General features: G+C 36.5%; 2 long non-coding RNA genes across 2 annotated transcripts; both read right to left on the reverse strand.

The window, feature by feature from the left end:
• Positions 1-964: 964 nt before the first annotated feature.
• On the reverse strand, positions 965-13,043 carry LOC121514341. The gene is made up of 4 exons (XR_005992288.1): positions 12,919-13,043; positions 12,575-12,669; positions 3,564-3,640; positions 965-2,389 (listed from the first exon to the last, which is right to left on the reverse strand). It is a non-coding gene; the product is annotated as an uncharacterized LOC121514341 (long non-coding RNA).
• LOC121514352 lies at positions 6,730-10,266 on the reverse strand. Its single transcript, XR_005992294.1, has 3 exons — positions 9,051-10,266; positions 8,371-8,441; positions 6,730-7,540 (listed from the first exon to the last, which is right to left on the reverse strand). It is a non-coding gene; the product is annotated as an uncharacterized LOC121514352 (long non-coding RNA).
• Positions 13,044-16,944: the final 3,901 nt, after the last annotated feature.

The following is a 16,944-nucleotide window of genomic DNA, read 5'->3' on the forward strand; positions in this document are numbered from 1 at the left end:
ACATGCCTGTGAAGTTTGTTGCTGAAAAAACACTCCAGTAATGGATTTTTGCATGTTTAAAATCCTCTCTAATTCCTTCTAATTCAGAACGAGCTGTTTCTTTGTCTGTGGCTTTAAATGTTAATGAGCTGTCTGACTCCGCCCCTCTCAGGGGCTGGATGTGGTTTTCCTGATCCTCCTCTTTCTTCCAAGTGGGGAGGGCCAACTGGACCTGGTGGTGGGGCTAGCTCCCCACATGACATCATGAGGGGAAAATCTGAGAACGTCTTGTTTCAGCAAACATTTTCTGACAGCACTCTGACAATCTGACAGCAAACAGACAGCATTAGTTAATAGAGGCTTAACAGTGCAGTATAACACTGTATTAGATATGACTGAAAATGACTATTATCAGTGTTTGTGAATAATAGTAATATTCAAAATAATATAATATTAATAATGTATAACATTGAACTAATGGTTTAAAGAGATGCATAGAAACTCCAAATTTCAACCATAGAAGTTCAGTGATTTTGACTGTAAAGCAAATTAAGGATCACATTTCACATTTTTAATGATTGATTTGATCCCAAATAAAGTGCCCAAAGTAGATTAAATACCATAAAAATAATTTGATTGTAATTAATTAACCCTGGGGAAGAAACCCTCTGACCCCTGAGGTCGGGGCTGTACCTTACAGGTTCAATGATTTCCTTCTATCATATGAAAAATGTTTATGACAAAAGAAAAAAAAATCCAATGCTAATATTAGTGAATAAACTTTATTAACTCTCTGAGGTGATGATGAAGTGCTATTTGGGTGGAGTGATACACACTGTGAATAGAAAAGTGTGAGTGATGTGGTCAATATCAGAACTCATGGAATGCTTCCTTGACCAATCAGAATATTCTGTCCAACTGTTGCATGAAAGGACATTAAAATAGTGCAAGCAAAGTGGTTTTCTGCCTCCAGAAGAACAAGTCATTTGGTTTTTCACGGATATTTTATTGCATTTCAGAGAAAACAAAGGCATGTCTGATATAACTATTCTGACAAGTTGTTTTTAAAGATCAAGCAAATTTGACTTTGCTTGAATGCCTTTCTTTATCACTAAACATGAAATTAGCGCAAAGATAGCAGCACATACCCAGTACTAAGAGCTGAAGTGTCCACCTGTCAATACATGCTTACATAGTGCAGTAGGAAATATAAGATAGATTTGAATATATGAGAGATCTGATGTTAGACAGGTATGAGTGTGTTCATAAGTGCTCAGATAGAAGAAGACGTCAGAGGTTGAATGACATCGCCCGTACAGGGACTGCACAATGAAGGTGCTTCATAACAACTCATTAACTTTATCTAAACCAGAAGGAAATTAGCCCCACAAAGCCTACAAGCAAAGTAAGATTACTTTTGGGAATACTCTTATTCACTGTCTTGCTTGGAGTGTGATAAAAACATATCAGTGTCATGTACACAGTTATGAAGCACAAGCTTGTTGATGTAGCTATAGCTTAGCCTAACATAAAGTGTTGAAGTCACCTTCTTTTTCTGTTTGAAAGATGCTTTTCAGCACCTGTAAAGCAAATGTTTGCTTTAACATCTTGTTTTTATATCTGCCAACATCAGAGACACTAAAAGGCAGGTTGGGTTACAGAACATAAAGTGTAGTAAGCTGTCTCTAGTCTTTACACTAACAGAGGCTAACCTGCTGATTTAACCTAGGTAAAAATTCACCCAGAGACTTAATAGCTCTGCTATTGTCACTCCAGGCTAAAAAGCAGAGAGTATTCCCTCAAATATCTTGATAAGGAGTTGCATTTTTTTTTTCCTGAGTAAATGAAGAGTTCAACATGTCAGACCGACATGATGAGAGCAGTTCACAGGCTCCAGTTTGTTGCAAAACTTCTGAACGTGCATCATGTACACACCACATATTTTTAAGTGTGTACATTCATAAACAGAAGTGCATCAGTATCTGGACCCTCAGAGTTGCTCTCATCTTTTTGTCTGCCTGATCTGTGAGGGACTGGTCTGATCATCCCATGGCTGACGGCTATACCTGGAGGATTTAAACTTTTCAATTTGGTTTCAGTCAATATATGTTTTTTTTTTTTGTTGTTGTTGTTGTTTGTTTTTTACTTTGTCTTGTTTTCACATTGTTATATTTCAACTAATTTTTGTAACATTGGTGTTTCTGACACAGTTAAGTGCTAAATTTGGAAAAAAAACATTTAGTTGAATTTAGATCTAATTTTTAACCTTTAAACAAAGAGAGCATTTGCTCATCTGTTGCACCAGCTTTCTGGTGGTCCACTATCGTCATCCTCCCCCATATGCCATCTGCCCTGTTGAACAATATCCTGATGTCCCTCCGGCATATTTCTTCATCACCTCCGCCCTTACCTGGAAACAAAACATAACAATTAATAGGACTGTTTACCCAGCTCCTTGAATGGTACTGTCTACCTTTTTGTTCAAACTATCCATCTGTGTATCATAACACATTAAATGCCCTCCTTTGTTTAAAAATGACCTAAATGAAAAGATCCTTAAAATTGTGTCTTTTTTATGTGAATCTCCACTGGTGCAAAAGATATACAGTGCTAAACAAATTTATTAGACCACCTGTCATATTTGTCTCAGAGACCATCCAGCATCATGAAGTGCTTTAATGCGGACTCTTACATTTTCAGTGAGCTCTCCATGTTTTACCATTTTGAACAGGAATGAGGAATTTCAAACTGAAATTACCTTTTTATACCCAAATTTGAGCTGGCTCACTGGGCTTCTCTGAGAAGACAGAAATTAATCAAGCATAACATTCAACCACTAAAACTCATTTTTCTGTTCAGGAATACAAGTAAATGACATATTAATCAAGAAATAATAATGTGCTTTTCAATTTTTTCAGTTTTCTTGTAAATCAGTAAATTTAAAAATTCATGTATAATAATAATAATTATATTTTAGCATTGAAAATATAATTTGGGTTAAAGAGCTTCTACATATTGATGTATTAACCATTGCAGAAACACAAAAAATGATTTTGGTAATTACCAATGCTGTTAATTTAGGGCAGCTGTGGCATAAACCTTACTTTGGGTGGTGGTCTAATAAATTTGTTAAGCACTGTATATTGTATGCACTACCACAAAATGGCCTGGAGGATTCTTCTGGAACAGAGAAAACACTCTCTTCCATGGTTGTTTGAAGTCTTCTTCAAGCCTCTATGATGTTTCTCTCATTAAAGTCCTGTTAGAGTCAAAAGATGACCAAAAAAGGCTAAACTTGAAGTCATGGCTACTGTGATTGACAGCTCGCTACTAGTCATCCTGGCTAGAGACATATGAGTATGTTACCACCCTTTTGTCCAAATATGGGCATCCTTCTCCAAAATCCAAAAGCTTCAAACATGACATCATATATCACAACTTGTCCTCAGACCTACCTGTTTTCCCTTCCATTTGGTGGTAATGATGCATCTTTAAGCTTGTTCAGTTTCGTCAATTTTACTTTAAGTACATTAGAATAAAAGTTTATTTTTAGGTTTATTTAAATGTCTGATTTAAATGTTTACCATATTGGCGTCAGGATATCGTCCAGTCTGGGCCATGGAATGGACCAGCTTATCATCCACCCATACCTCAAAGCAGTCTGCAGAAGGAAATGAGAAACAAGTGAAAACACACCCATATCAATTAAATTTAAGTGTTCAAGCTTGTGTGTTTAGTTCACACACTTTCTGTGCTCACATTAAAAAACAGACAAACAGGTTTATCAGAGAGATGGGCTCAGCACAGTATGTCCTAACCAAGTATTAAATACAATACATACATCTGGAGGCTATATCTTTGAAATCTGATATGAAAGCTTCAGTATTTTACAACAAATGGTCCTATAAGAGACTCATACTTTATTAATTAGCTCTTTAAGCTAAAGTAAAAGAAATATGGGACAGCATTTTTGTACTTGCACTATAAGTAAAATGTATAGAAAAAAGTCCAAAGAATAACAAAAAGAAAACTAGACTGCTAAAAAAAACTGCCAACATTAGTCCTAAGGCCTGCAGAGTAACTTAAATGCATCTTTTTTTTATTCCACAAAAAGAGGTTAAAGTTAAAAGTTCAAGAGACTCATTGAATCAAAACAAGAGCTAGCGACTCGAACATGGTGGGTGGTGGTTTAGATGCACCACAGTCAGGTGAACTGAGCAGACTTTTAGGTTCACCTGAGTTCCTGCCTGTTCAGGGAAATTTACCAAAGGCTGTTTTTTAAGAGGTATTGCAGAGAGCATGCCCAGACATTTCTGCACATTAAAACATACATTAAAGCCAATAATCTGATCCTATATTGGGTAACCTGATTTAAATGAGTAAACAACAGCATGGTGGCTGTAATTTGTCGGTGCACAGCAGTAAAATAAAAGGCCCAATTGTTCAAACTGGATTAAAATGATCCATAATTGGTGATCCGTTAATTTTCCCCATAGGAATCTCTGATAAAGCTCACTTTAGTCCCATCCTACAGAGGAAAACTGAATAAGACTCGTCTCGTCCACATCTAGACTTTAAAGCGGGGGTGTCAAACTCAAGGTCCCAGGCCAAATCTGGGCCATGGAACAGTAAAATCTGGCCCGCAAGATTATCTCATATTGCTTTTATAGATGGCGAATGTGGTAAAAGAAATATATTTTTGTATATTTTTATATTTCAATTTTGCATCTCGCAATTAGGACTCAAACTTAGGATTCTGACTTTTTATTTCATACTTTCAGCATTTCAACTCATAATTTTGACTTCTCATATAATATTTTGAGCTTTAAGATTCATAATTCTACATTTTAAGTGATATTTTGACCTTTTAAACCAGTTATTTTATATTTGATCTCATATTTTCAACCCCAAACTTTGACTTCATAATCCTATCGTTTGACCTTTGACTCACAATTTAAAATTTTGAATCATATTTTGACTTTTAATTTCATGATTACAAATTTTATTTCATATTTTGACCTTTTAACTCATGGTTTTGACTTTCTTACTAATATATTTGCCTTTAAAAAACATTATTTTTCAATTTCAGTTTCATGTTTTGACCTTTTTGAACTTATAAGTTAACTTTTCTCAGATTGTGAGCCTTTAAACTTAACTTTTTAACTTTTTAAATTTCACAATCATTAATCATCAGTGCTAAGTTTTTTTTTTTTTCATGTTTTATTACCAATGAAAGGAGGTTGACAGTTTATGGTTAAAAAGGTGACCATGTTAGGTCCTCAGGTTAGACCTAAATCCAGAATCCGGCCCCTGCTGTGACTGAGTTTGACACCCCTGCTTTAAAGGATTTCCTTATTAAGGGGAACATATTATGTAAAAAAATCACTTTTGAGGTTCTTCTAACAAAAATAGAAGCCCCTGGCCTTTCCACAACCCCATCAAGTACCAGTAAAAAAACCAATTCCTTCCCCCATCTCTTTCTTCACCTTTCAGATAATGTGTGCTTAAACAAGCAGTTTTCAGATTTTACCCTCATGATGTCACATGGGGAGTTAGCACCCGCCCCCAGGTTTGGTTGGCCCTCCCCGCTTTGAAGAAAGTTCCACTCTCATCTCCTGATCTTCCTCTCAGCTGTCAGCTGAGATGCTGGATAGCTCAGTGAGTTGCTTACTTTGATCTGGGGGATTGATGGTTCAAATCCCAGTCAGGTCCTTAACTTTGGATTAAAGTCTCTGTAACATTGTAACATCAGGAGTGCCACATCCATTTCCTCACAGGGGTGGAGTCAGACAGCTAATTACCATCTAAAGCCACAGACACAGAAATGAAATGAAACAGATAGGCGGTGGGCCAATGGGTGATATTGTGTATTTAGACAATCCCTGGTGAGGGGATACCTAGTTTTTTGACTGCCGAACCTTCATTTCATTACAAGTAAAAATAAAGTTGTTGTCACGCTCAGTTCTTGCACGTTTCTTTGTAATTGATAAGTTTTAGAAGTTATTTTAACCAGCAAATAGCGCGGACATCTAAGTTTGGAGTCCGATATGATGACGTAATCGGGGTTCTCATCCAATGGCGCGCTTGGAAAACTGTCTCGGACTCAAAGATCTGTTGTAGCTGTTAGACAAATGAATGGACTAATTACCGATCAGTTTGATTTAGATAGTTGTGTACATCCATATTTAACTGCACAGGAGGTTACAGTTGCAGAAAACAGTACAAATTACATACTATGATTACAGAAATTATTTTAAGTAGCGGTGTTGTATGTAACTTTATTGCTAATCAGCTAATGGCTGTGTTTACAGTCACATCTATGTATATTCATATTCTGAATACTTCAAATTAATAACCATAAAATTGCAAATTGCATCTACATTAAACAATAACGATAAAATTAAGATTCCTGTGAAGCACATTCTGGAAAGATTTCCATTGAGTATTAATTATCTATACACTCAATTGTTATGAAATGATGTGAAAAATGACCTTTGTACTACTCTTTCTTGAGTGTTGTATGGATACAGTGGAGGCCAATGGGCCCATCGCCCCATTCACAGACACAGGGTGGGGAAATTGTATTAATTCTGTTTTTCTTTGAAATTGCTTGGCATCAGGGAAGAGTCAGTAGGACATTTCAAGCTGTATGGGGATATGCAGACCCCTGCAGCTATACCAGCTACCACTGGTTATCACTACAACTATTTCACAAACATTATCAAGATAAAATGAACCCAGGAGAGATAATAAAGGGCAGTTTTTATTCAGAGAGAGTGTCAAACAAGGTTAGTATCAAATTCAATTCAAGAAACTGATTCACGGATCTTTAATTTAATTTTTAATTCAATTTGAGACTTTGAGCAATGGAAATAAGGACCAAACCGAAAGGAAATATAGCAGACTGCCTTTTGATTTTTTGTAGCTTAATGTTAAAGCACAAGCTTTCTATTCAGTTCTCAGAAAAACACAACTTAGATATCTCAACTGAGACTGCAGTCTTTAGCAACAAGATGATTCTGACCCAATGATAAATCATATCACATTTACCCACTCGAGTATTTTTAAAAGGACATACATTCAGGTTTAAATGTTGCCATATGATGCATTGGAAAAGAGTTAACTACCAAAATTTCAAGTACCTTGGCAGGTTACAACTGTTACAAAAATTGCATTAAAAGGCACAGAATTAACAGTAGGAGACCCATGAGAGTTTTTCAGAGTAGTAAATCAAACAGCAGCTTTAAACAGGCATATGTCTGATCAGGTTTAAGGTAAGGCTACTGTGTTACATTACACACCTCACTCAATCATTGTGTATTCCACTGACAATGAAGTGCTGAGCAGGATTTGAAACAAAGCATTCAGTGTATATCTCCATCACTATATGATTTTATACAAACACATAAACAGGAGACTTAAAAACACCATCAAACTGCGCTCCAGTGCTCCACACAATGGATGAGGACATGCCAGCAAGGATGAGAACCCTATGGTCACATACTGCAGAGTTCTAAAGATCCTAACAGGCTCCACACCTTCTCCCAATAAAGTGTATAGTCTGCCAACAAGAAAAATACAAAAATGAGAAACTCAGTCAAAAAAAGAGATGAAAGAGAAACTAGTTCAGTTTGAAACATTCACTGCAGGAAAGTTGCTCCATGCAGCTCCAGAAAGAGATCAGGGTGCTTCTACAAATCAGGGACAGGGATTTGGCCAGCGAAGTACAAAATCACTTCAGCTGCTACAGAGTTTATACACGTTACCTGTCAAAACGACAACATGATCTGAAAACAATGCTTTAAGTGAGCCGGTATACACCAGTCACAGTACCAGCACTTACAGTACACTAACAGTAATAGGCTTACTGGCCATAATATAATTTATTTTAAATGCTTAGTCTAGTGGGGAAATAGCATTTCATTTTTCCTTATTTCATTTAAGGAGCTTTATCGTTTAATAGCGTGTCTTCCCCACAAACATGTAGTTTATTTTTATGTAATTTTCCATGTCCATGTTGACACTGATCAGCTTGTTGTTAATAAAAGTGACAGTGGGACATTTGATCCATGTGGATTTGACTTAGAGGTGACTGTTCTTGTTATTTCTTTGTAGGTTAAAAATAACCAAACATAAATCATGTACTGCAATTCAGCTAATTTACTACTAAGATATGATTTTTGTTCCATATCGCCCACATTAGTTCTATGTTGTGTGGCACTCTGACAACAGGTGATTAAGGAGAGTACCGGCACTTTTTTTTCTTACTTAAAGCACTGATTCAAAAAACATAGTTAAACAAAAAAAGTGGATAAACAAGTCTCATTCTTTAAGGACAAGTTTTAAAAAATCCCATCCATTTTTAAGTCTCAAAAAACATCAACAACATACTTTATGTCGACAATCTGACAGCTGAGGAGATGATCCCTGAGGGTGCTGTCTTCTCCTCCTCTTCCTCATCCCTATGATAGTGAAGGAGAAATGCAAGAGACAAGTGAGATACTGTTTAAAAATTCCACAATCACCACAGATGAGTCAAAGCTTCTATGTTACACAGAGAGTTAGACACTTTATTAATCCCGACCGAAATTCAAGCACAACTACAGATCTGAAACTAAAAAATATCACGTGTAGGACAAGGAAAACAAGCCAAAAAGTTCTTGAACGAAGTCATTAATGACTTTACACTTGTCAATACCATAGATTTTGTAGCACACCAACTTTTTAACTTCATTGCATGGGCATCAGAAATGTCAACATCATAACACGATAAAGGAGTTAAGGTCACTTTAGCAAAGAGCAGAAAAATAATGTCTTAATGTTCTTGTCAGGACATCATTACCTTAGGTACCTTTAAATCTAAAGCTAAAAATTTAGTTTTTTTTAGTACTTTTACCATTTTAGTAATCGGTAACATGATTAGCATCATGCTAGCTACGATAATGCTACGCACGGTACTTGGCATTAGCTCACGCTACCTTTACTCTCACAATAAGTCGACATACGTTTGAACATAATGTTTACGAGACAAAGGGACTTCATAGTCACTGTTTGCAATAACATCAACTTACCTTTTACTTTCCAACAGCAGAACAACTTTCAGGTGACTGATTCTGCAGGTATAGGTGTACCTACACCATCCTTTAGTGTTGAACACCAGTTCTCAATCTAATGCAGTCTCTGATTGGCCAACGGCGTAAGAATCGTAGCCTGCTATTGGCCAAATGTTATAGTAGGCAGCGGCTTTTGCCTGAAAAATTAACGAATTTTAGGTTACGGTAGCAGAAAAATGTGCCAGTATTTCGAGTGACAACAAACAGAATCTGATTTATAGTAAAATAATCTTTATAATTTGAGAAATCTGGCTCCTCCCTCGGTGGAGATCGTTATTTTCAAAAACTAAAGCAGATACGCAGCCTTGGCCCACCACCTAAGAGGGGTTTTTAGACATGCAAAAATCCAGTACTGGAGTGTTTTGTTTTTTTCAGCAACAAACTTCACAGGCATGTTTTGGGGACCTCTGAGAACAACATAAACTTGTCTCATAAGGGTATAATATGTCCCCTTTAAGATTATCAGTGTTTTAAAAGGGATGTCATACTACTTTGTCCACAGGGGGCGCCAAATTCCACACAAACAGAATTATTCTCACAGTTACTTCAAATAAAATATTCAGTGTTTGATAATGAGCCTATCATTTGGTCAAATATTTTTACAAAAAGAAAAGCTTTCATGTTTGTTGCAATCCTTATGTGGACTCTATGTCCTTTGTCACTGAAATAAAACAGAATTCTAGAGCAGGGTGTCTCAAACTTTTTAGCCCGTGACTCCCAAAATAGGTGCCAAAGACCTAGGACCTGCACTGTACCTGAAGGTGGCTTAACTTAACTTTTAAAAAACTTTGATTCAGCATAAATCTAACCACATGACTATGTTTTTATTTTAAATTTAAATAACTGGATGCATATATATATATATATATATATATTGCTTCAATCCATGTGAGGCAATAATTGGAAGGTAGCAGTTTACTAAATGTGGTGCAATCATGCTTTTATTTACTATGTATGTATAGACTGTCACTTGATAAACAAAGGGCTCCCTTAGTGTCTCATGACCCCAATGAGGGTCCCAATCCCCACATTTAGAACCACCACCCTAGCGCAAAATACAGTCGCTAGAAAAAGTATGTGAACCCTTTGAGGTTTCTTGAATTTCTGCATAAATTGGTCATCAAATGTGTTCCGATCTTCATTTTATTCACAACAATAGACAAACACAGTCTGCTTAAACTAATACTGCACAAAAAAATGATATGTTTTCATGTTTTTATTGAACAAACCATGTAAACATTCACAGTGCAGGGTGGAAAAAGTATGTGAACATATAATTAAATGTCTTAAAAAGTCAATTTCTTATATTTTATCCCTGCAGTCCAACCTGAATCAAGCCCTCAGCTGGGATTAGGATGATCCAGATTTTGTTGATCAGAGTAATCATTATCCCTCCCAAAAGTTTCAAACACAAACACAAGATTTTATCCAGGTTAGAGGCAGGATTTCATTACCTGATGTTATGTGATTATATGATCCTTTTTTCCTGTTGTTCAAACAATATTATTTCGAGAATTAATCCTGTCCTACGGCTAAAATCTTGTTGGATTACTTTGGATCAACTTGAATCAGACATCACTTGTTTTTATGCCTTGATTATTTCTCAAAAAGGATAACACAACTGCATGATGTGGTGCTTGATGTGGATTTAAAGGCTCTTTGAGTCCTATTTGAGCTCTCTTGCTTCTTACTGTGTATTCAGACATAAATCAAATGTACTATTAGGGCCTGAGCACAGAACTTGCAGACCCTAAGTAAAATGGTTTCTATAATAAGACATAGGGCTAACTCATCTAGTAAGCCATCCTAAGGGTATTTTCTTGACAAATAACTCATTACAATATACGATAACAGTATTTTATCGTGTACTTGGATGTTGCTAAAGGTGTGTAAACAATTGAAAAGTGATCCAGTGGTAAATTTGATAAATTTATAGAACTTTCCAAAACATAAATGTTAAATAGTCGGATTTTGGTCAGTCTTATAACCTTATAACAGTTTTATTGTACTTATGTGGGTTATATTTCTAAGTATTATATAAATAAAATTCTAATTATTATTATTATTATTATTATTATTATTATTATTATCAGTTTTTATTTTTACTGTGAGCCTTATTTCAGGTTGATTTAATTAGGAACATTTGAAATCAGTGTTTTTTTATGTTTTCTGGTGGAATTATAAATAAAAAATAGTATAACAGTTTAATTAAACTAAAATGGCATAAATCAGATTTTATTTTTCTTGCAAGTCTCATAACTGTTAAAATTCACTTTTGTGATTATAGATGTCTTATTATAAGATAAAACTGTTATTTACCACCATTACTTATGCAATATTCTGAAAAAGAATACTTCTTAGACTCTATATTTTTACTTTCCATTATAAATATTGTAATATTGCATACCCTTTATGGATTTTTATGAATAACCCCCCCCCCCCCATAAACAGGCTAGGAACCATACATGGCCACTTTGGTGACCTTGACAATAAAAAAATATAGATACATAGGTGACAGAAGTAGAAGTCTTAGGATGCTCACCAATAATATACTAGGGCTTGAATAAATTTTCAAGTATATCAATGAGGGCCCCATAAAAGGTTAAAGGGGACATATGTTACTCTTTCAAGATAAGTTTATATTGGTCTCAGAGGACCCCAAAAACATGCCTGTGAAGTTTGTTGCTGAAAAAACACTCCAGTTTTGGATTTTTGCATGTCTAAAACCCCTCTGTTTCAGCCCTTCTCAGAACGAGCCGTTTCTGTGTCTGTGGCTTTAAATGGTAATTAGCTGTCTGACTCCACCCCTGACCACACCCCTCTCAGGAAATAGATGCAGCAATCATGATATTACAGACACTTTTTTTCTAAACTTTAGACTGGGATTTGAACCATCAATCTCCCAGACCGTAGTCAGCGGGGTAACCCACTGAACTATCCTCAACTGTGGCTGAGAGAATCAGGAGAGGAGGGCGGAACTTTCCTCCAAGTGGGGGAGGGCCAACCAAACCTGGGGGCGGGTGCTTAGGCCCCTGGTGAGGTCACTAGATGTAAATCTGGGAGCGGCTTGTTTCAGCACACATTTTCTGAAATGTGGAGAAAGACAGCAAGAGAGGGAATGGATTTTTCTGGTACTTGAGGGGATTGTGGACAGGCCAGGGACACATGTTAGTGTTAGAAAAGCCTGATAAAGTTATTTTTTATATAATATGTCCACTTTAAAGTGACATTTTCTCTGAGTGAGTTGCTCTGAATCATATCTGATCAGATTGCTTTGTGTTTAAAATTTGCCCTGAAAAATATAAATGCATGCATTCATGCTAACAAAATAATCAACATACAGTAGTTTTTTTTATATTACTACCTCAAAAATGCTATCTGTACATATTTATCACTAAACAAATACTATGATAATCTAATCTTTATGTCATTTCCTCGCAGGAATGGCCTCCATACTGAATGAAAGAGGAACGGAAGCTTACTTGATGCCGCTTGCCGGTAGGTCACCTGCGTTCCAGGAACTTTGGCCAACTCCGTGCACAGCTGCCGGTAGTAGCCGTTTGTTCCTCATGAAGGACTGTAACACACACATCAAACTCATCAAAGTTTAGCTCCAAACATGCTTGACATTTAGAGACATTTTCTTATTGTTGCAGATTCATTTTTCAAGTACCAAACATCCGTTTACAGAAAGATTTGAGAGAGGATGATATAAACAGCCAGAATGTCCCACCAGTTCCCAACAGACCTTCATGCTCTATTTTCAGTATAAATCTTTTTACTTTGAATTCATGTCTAGATTCCTTTAAAAAAGTTACAGACTTACTAGTAGTCGATGGTTACTCGAACCATGGTTGCAGCTGGTTTGGCTTGTCAAAGCTTTCCTCTACACAGAGCTGTAAACCTTCAGTCAGGAGCTGAGCTGAATAACAAACAGAGTCATGATCACTGCACTATTATAGGTGAAGCCACACCCAGCAGGAGGGCAAACCAGCCTATCCAGTTTGTGCAACAGTATCAAATGATTCCTGCTAATTATAGGTGCTGTTCTCTCTCTTATCTTTCCTGTTCATACTGGCCCAATAGAAGATTGTTCACAAACACTATTCTTTAAGAGAAAGCACACTACCTGTGGCTCTGTTTACATGCTGTAACAGAAAACACTAACAAAAGAAACATAGAAGTTCTCCTTGTCTGAGCTGCTCTATTAAATAGGAAATCCTATAGATATTGTGTATGAAGCTTAAAAAGTCAAACATACACTATATTGCCAAAAGTAATCACTATCCTGCCTTGACTCCTCCTATTTGACATCATGCGCGGCACCTGTATTTTACATACCTAACTCTGTTTAATAGCACTTTGTATATGTATGTTTTTAATGTGAGGACTACAGATGGTAATTAGCGTTACGCTAAATCTGGTGCAGCCATCTTTATTTTTATTTAAATAATTAATGACACTGCACACTGTCCTGTTAAATAAACTAAACTTGAAACTTGAACTCACTTATGAACTTCAGTGACATCCCATTCTTAATCCATAGGGTTTAATATGACGCTGGCCCACCCTTTTCAGCTATAACAGCTTCAACTCTTCTGAAAAGGCTTTCCCCAAGGTTCAGGAGTGTGTTTATGGGAATTTCTGACCATTCTTCCAGAAGCGCATTTGTGAGGTCACACACTGATGTTGGACGAGAAGGCCTGGCTCTCAGTCTCTGCTCTAATTCATCCCAAAGGTGTTCTATCGGGTTGAGGTCAGGACTCTGTGCAGGCCAGTCAAGTTCATCCACACCAAACTCTCACATCCATGTCTTTATGGACCTTGCTTTGAGCACTGGTGCACAGTCACGTTAGAACAGGAAGGGGCCATCCCCAAATTGTTCCCACAAAGTTGGGAGTATGGAATTGTCCAAAATCTCTTGGTATGCTGAAGCATTCAGAGTTCTTTTCCATGGAACTAAAGGACCAAGCCCAACTCCTGAAAAACAACCCTGCACCATAATCCCCCCTCCACCAAACTTTACACTTGGCACAGTGCAGTCAGACAAGTACCGTTCTCCTGGCAACTGCCAAACCCAGACTCGTCCATCAGATTGTCAGTGGAGAAGCGCGATTCATCACTCCAGATAAAGCGTCTCCACTGCTCTAAGGTCCAGTGGCGGCTTGCTTTACACCACTGCATCCGATGCTTTGCATTGCACTTGGTGATGTATGGCTTGGATGCAGCTGCTTGGCCATGAGAACCCATTCCATGAAGCTCTCTGCACACTGTTCTTGAGCTAATCTGAGGGCCACATGAAGTTTGGAGGTCTGTAGCCATTGACTCTGCAGAAAGTTGAATACTTCTGGCAATATAGTGTGGGTGAAATCACTGGCCTATGCTTAAATACGGCTCTACTAAATCTGCTTCCATACATGTGTGATTTCATTCATATTAAAAGTGCTGAAAGCTACAGTTTGTTCTGTGACTCAGTCACAACATTTAATGTTGCTATCTGTGCCTTAAGTTTGTCTTGAATAAATTGAGTTTCAGGTACGATTTTATATTCAGTAGGCTATTTAATTTCATTATCCAGGCTGAATTGATCCACTCTGGCACATGCCGTATGGCATCACCTGTCAATCGCTGTATTCTCAATCACTCTATTCATAAACATGTTAATGATTTATTTTTTGTGAGGAAGTTTTCATTTATATTTAAGTTCATGATTTCAGTTTAAGAAGACATCTTTATTATAATCCCAAAAGAGGACACTAAGCTGTTCACTATTTTTGTGTGCACAAATCTTTATTTATAATTATCGTTCACTGTTTTAACTACATTATTCTCACATTTTAGTGATGAGAATATTGACGTGATTATAGTCATGCATTATTTAAAATGTTAAAAAAAAAACATTGAAATTTGAAAGTGTTCATCAGTTACAAAGTTTAATAAATCAGACACTGTTGTCTTTATTATTAGCCAAAAATCTGTTGCACTTCTTTGGGGGTACTTGTCTGAAAAAATGTTTTGCTGGGGGTACATCACTTGTCTAATGGTAAAACTTCCTGTCACTGGTGTTGGACCAAAACCCTGTATTTCCATTTTCATAATTTTATTTTACTTTATTTCCTTATAAATCAATGTTATAGGTCACTTTTACATCTATCACTGTTTTTATAAATACCAAACCAAAAAAAGTGTCATAAAGATGTTAACTATCACCAGTCAGTGTAAGAGCATTTGAACAATACGGCTTTTTTGTTGTTGTTGTTATTCCCTGAAAAGTGGTGATTTGGGGATATGAGGTTTTGGTCTGTCGGCAATACTGTGTGTGTACAAAGCAGCATTTAGCTGTTCAACGAGCTCTGATAAACAATCTGAACTGTTGGCACTGTGCACTTTATTGAACTCGCTACTTGAAATCCCTTACATGACATCACACAACATTTTAAGGAAGCATTTTAATTATTTAAGATGTATTTTTATTAATGCTGTCTCTTATGTTTTGAAACTTTAATGCTCTTGGTCAAAGATAAATTTCCCTCAGGGCAGTGAAGAATTCATTCAGTTATTCATTCTAGGTTTAGCAATAATCAAATAATGTTTAAAATAATTTTCAAAATGTAAATATAAAATAGTGGTGGTTTATTTGCATGTTAGCTGCTCCAACCATAGAGCTCCTGTTTAACCAGCACGTTCCTCTTCAGCAAGCAAAAAAAGATTTTTCAACATAGCTGTAGCTGTGAATATCTCCTGTTTTTTTTTTAAATTATTTTTAAGGATCGTACCTTCTGTATTTTCATAGCAGATGGGCGTGTATGGGCACTCAAGTATGATTTTATCTGCCACCAGCACAAATATTACTCTACCTAGGAATTTTAAGTTTGTACTGACTGATACCAACAGCATGATGATACCATCATGCATCCATGGTAAATTCTTAGTAACAGGAAATAAAGTTAAAGTAAATAGAAGCATCTCTCACTATGACTTGACAAAACCCTCACACAGTTGAGCAATCTGTCCTTTTGGTCACACACAGCTGAACAAAGGTCAGTGTGTGTGGATTCAGACCCGGACAGAATCAGTCCATCTGAGGAATGTGAGCTCTCAGTTCAGACACTAAACCCACTGTTTAATGGAGCAGGTGTTCCTGCTGTCACACAGCATGTCATCCTTTCAAATTCAGATTCAGTACAAAAATCTGAAACTTGAGAACAAGCTTGCAAACAAAATAAAGGGTTTTATGTTATATGAGAAAGCGTCAGGGCTTCATTAATGAGTGGAAACTCAGAAAAGCAATGTGCATTAAAATGAATGAGGAGCTTCATGCAAAGAAGGAACCTGACAGCAGAGGTAACAAAAACGTAACATGAACCAGCTGTCCATAACGCTTATATGACCATCAGTTACATGTCTTCTTTAAAAATCTCTATTTACTTTCATCAGGTGGAAAATGTGATCTTATCTTCCTCTAAATCAACACTACTCTTAAAACACTAATAAAAAAGTTGGGAACCAACACTCTGATACCTGCCTTTAAGTGCTATCATAAAAGTTCTAGTATTATTCAAAAACTTAGTACCATCTTTTTGACCCATAGCCCCTAAAAGATAAACAGTGTAGATAGTGGATGGATAGACAAACTTCTTGATTTGTGTCTTTCTTCACATAACAAATCATTAAATTACAAAATCTCAAAAGGCTCAAACTACAGAACATGTACCCCATGTCTGGTTCACGGACTCAAACTCAGACTATCCACCAAAAAATGACCACGTCATTTGTGAGAAGTGATAAATGTGAAGGTGTAACCTCCATGGCTGAAAGATGAAGCCGATGCATGAGTGCCATCATATGTAAC

This window comes from Cheilinus undulatus, linkage group 1 (genome assembly GCF_018320785.1).
Source record: "Cheilinus undulatus linkage group 1, ASM1832078v1, whole genome shotgun sequence".
NCBI classification, from domain to species: domain Eukaryota; kingdom Metazoa; phylum Chordata; class Actinopteri; order Labriformes; family Labridae; genus Cheilinus; species Cheilinus undulatus.